Here is a 4,103-nt window from a genome sequence, read left to right as displayed (position 1 = left end):
CTGGTACTGTTTTGGGGGGAGCAGGGTGTTCCCAGAGGACAGCCAGGATATGCAGCGAGAGGCCTGAGAACACAGGGCGGACCCACCACTGGGTTTGTGGGTTGAATGCCCGAGGACCTCTGCTGCCTGCCAGAGCCCTCTCCTGCACACTGGGGTTGCTGGGGAGCACCCTGAACCTTTCCTGCAGCACTCACCGGCCTCAGCTTGTGCCTGCTAGACAGGTGACACCTCGTCATTACTGTCACTACCGACTCCCTTGCAGGGCGCCCACAGTCGCCATCCCCAGCTCTCCCACACTTCTCGTGACTCCAGCTCAGCCCCCTGAGCAGCAGTTGGCTTCAAGTCTTGGTAGACGAATTTATAGAAAGACGATGCAGCCACCCCCTCCTGGCCATGTCCCTCTCAATATCTGACAAACAAGGCTCTGTCCACACTCCCACACCACCTTCCCCCTCTCCCTCCTGCCAAGGAGGTACAAGTCCTTCCTCCCACCAAGAGCACTCTCTGTCACGGCTAGGAGTTTGTCCTATAAATCACTGACCTGGACCACCATGCCCACACCACTTGACCCACTCCCTCTGTGTTTTTTTGATGCAGGAGATTGAACCCAGGGACATTTTACCACTGAGCCACATCCCCAGCCTTTTTATTTTTTATTTTGAGGCAAGGTCTCCCTAGGTTCTCCAGGCTGTCCTTGAACCTTCCATCCTCCTGCCTCAGCCTCGGGAGTTGTTGGGATGGCAGGCGTGCGCTGCTCTGCCTGGCTGCGCTTGGTTTCCTTCTGTCTTCAGGTGGGACAATAACCCTCCCCAGAACTCCACCCATTCTGTCCACCCCCTCTCCCTCTCTCTGTCAACACCAGCAGACATCTGCTATGGTCCCCTCCACCAACTCTGTTGCCCTCCTTCTTTAATCCTCTGTGATTTGGTTTATTTTCCCCCTCCTCCCACCTCAAATGACTTTCCCTAGAGTACCTATAAGCCCTTAACTGAGGAATTCAACCTTGACCTTTGAGCCGCTGGGATTACAGGCCTGAGCCCCCACCCCTGGCTCGACCACACACTTTGGTCACTCTCCTCTACTAAAGGGTTTTATCTATCTGTTTATTTACTTATTTGTTGGTATGTATTTATCTTGCAGTACTGGGAACTGAACCCAGTGGTGATTTACCACTGAGACACATCCCCATCCTTTTGTTTTTTGAGATAGGGTCTTGCTAAGTTGCTTAAGGCTTCATGAAGTTGCTGAGACTGGCCTCAAATTTGCAATCCTCCTGCCTCAGCCTCCCCAGCCACTGGCATTATAGGCATACTCCACCCACCGTGCCCTTAGCCACTTTTTAAGTGTACAGTTCAGTAGCATCAACTACAGTCACATTCTTGAGAATAGGTGTCTAGACTTTTTGCATCTCGCAAAACACAAACTCTGGGCCCTGGCAACTACCTTTTGACTTTTCGTTTTCATGAATTTAGCTACTCTAGGTTACTCTCATAGTGAAATTACAGAGTATCTGTCCTTTTACGATGGGCTTATTTCATTTAACATAATGTCCTCCAGGTTCATTCTTTTGTAGGGTGTGGCATAATTTCTTTTTTTTTTTTGTGCCAGAGGTGGTATTGTTGGGGGGATTGACCCAGGGGCACTGAACCACTGAGCCATATCCGCAGCCCATCTTTAAAAAATTTTTTTAGTTGTAGATAGACACAATACCTTTATTTTATTTGTTTTTATTTTTATGTGGTGCCAGGAATCTAACCCAGTGCCTTGTGCATGCTAGGCAAGTGCTCTACCACTGAGCAACAACCCCGGCCCCTCCCCAGCCCTTTTTAATATTTTATTTAGAGACAGGATCTTGCTGAGTTACTAAGGATTGCTAATATGCTGATCCTCCTGCCTCAGCCTCCTGAGTTGCTGGGATTACAGGCGTGCACCACCACACCCCTCAGGATTTCCTTTTTTAAGGTTGAATAATACTCCATTGTGTATACATGCCATCTCTTCTTATACATCCTTCCATTGATTGGTATTTGGGTTGCTTCCACCTTTGGTTATTGTCAGTGATGCTGCAGTGAACATGGGAGTGCAGATCTCTCTTTCAGATCCTATCTACTGTGACTTTTTATTGGAGCTATTTGGCTTCTCTAGTTATTTCTTTTTTCTTGCTGTTTCCTTTTCTTCCTCTCATTTTCCATCCCCCCAGTATGCTTCCACCCCGATGCTCAGTCTTTCCCATTCCTGGCTTCCTGTCTTGCCACTCCCCTGATGACCTCTAGACCAAGGGCTGTGGGGAAGCCTGGGACAGTGGAGAGGACCCTGGACTAGGATTAGGCTCCTGGAACTTTCATGTGCTCTTAATAGATTTAGGCGGCTCTTCCCATCTGTACCTCAATTTCTCCACCTACTGGATGAAAGGAATAGGCAGAAAAATCTTCCCACTTGAAAGCAGCTATACACTGCCAGCTACACAGCTCCAGAGTTGAGCTTTCTCCTGTCCTGTGCTCTGGCCAGTACAAGGACAATCCTGATGGACATATATATTCAAGTGACCCTGAGGCTCCTTGAACCATTCCTTGTGATGGTTAAGGTGTCAGCTTGAATGTATTAAGGAATACTTCGAAGCAAGCATTACTTCTGGGTCCCGTGTCCCACCTACTTGGGAGGCTGAGGCAGGAGATTGCAAGTTTGAGGCCAGCCTCAGCAACTTAGCAAGATCCTGTCTCAAAAAATAAAAAGGACCAGGGATGTGGCTTGGTGGTTAAGCGTCTCTGGGTTCAATCCCATGTTAACAGAAATAAGCCAGGCACTGAAAAGCAATTACCATATGATCTCATGTGAATATAAAAAAGTTGATCTCATGGAAGTTGAGAATACACCTGGGAATGGTGGTGCCAACTGTAATCCCGGTAACTTGGAAGGCTGAGGCAGGAGAATCCCAAGTTCAAGGTCAGACTCTGCAGTGCTGCAGTCTGGCTGGGCACAAAATAACCAAGCCGCCACAAAGCCTTGTAGGTTCAAACAGCAACTCTTTATTCCCGAACGCTCACCGGCACTCTACACACACTTTCCGGGAACACACTCCCTCCACCGGGCTCCACACGCCAATTCTCCCCCAACCCCGCCAGAACTCAAAGGGAACTCCAAAGTAGCAGGCGCCTGAGGCAGCAGGATCTGCCCTAATCCCAGCAGGATCTGCCCTAATCCCGCAGCCTCCCTATTCCCCCCCAGGATCCGCCCTAATCCCGGAACCACCCTAATCCCGAGCAGGGTCACCTTTCAACCATTACCTCTAGCAAAATGCCAGGCATCATTCCGACTAAACTGTGGCTCTCAACACTGCAACTTAGTGAGAGCCTGTTTCAAAATAAAAAAAATACAAAGGGCTGGGGATGTAGCTCAGAGGCCTTGGTTTTTTTTTTTTGTTTTTTGTTTTTTTTTTTTAAAGAGAGAGTGGAGAGAGAGAATTTTTTTTTTTTAATATTTATTTTTCAGTTTTCGGCGGACACAACATCTTTGTTTGTATGTGGTGCTGAGGATCGAACCTGGGCCACACGCATGCCAGGCGAGCGCGCTACCGCTTGAGCCACATCCTCAGCCCCGAGGCCTTGGTTTTAATTCCCAGTACTGGGGGAAAAAAAAAGTTTAGAATGGTGGTTGCCAGAATTGAGGGAAGGGAGAGATGAGGGAAAAGTTGATGGGTACTAAGTTGCAGATGGATAGGAGTAAAAATTTGGTATGAACAGTAAAGTGACTATAGGTGACAATATGTACTCTATACAAAAAAAACACAACAAAAAACTAGAAGGATTCTGAATGTTTTCATCATCAAGAAACGATACGTGTTTTAGAAAATAGGTTTAACCTGATTTAAATATTACATGGGTGTGGTGGTGCATGACTGTAATCCCAGTGATTTAGGAGGCTGAGGCAGGAGGATCACAAATTCAAAGCCAGCCTTAGCGATTTTAGCAAGGCACTAAGCAACTTAATGAGACTCTGTCTCAAAATAAAAAATTTAAAGGGATGGGGATGAAGCTCAATGGTATGGTAGAGTAACCCTGAGTTCAATCCCCAGTACAAAAACAAAACCGCCCCACAACATTACA

This window comes from Marmota monax, unplaced genomic scaffold (genome assembly GCF_021218885.2).
Source record: "Marmota monax isolate L192 unplaced genomic scaffold, Marmota_monax_Labrador192_F-V1.1 WCK01_AAM20220418_F8-fsc00108, whole genome shotgun sequence".
NCBI lineage: Eukaryota > Metazoa > Chordata > Mammalia > Rodentia > Sciuridae > Marmota > Marmota monax.
Note: the sequence above shows the minus strand (reverse complement) of the source record.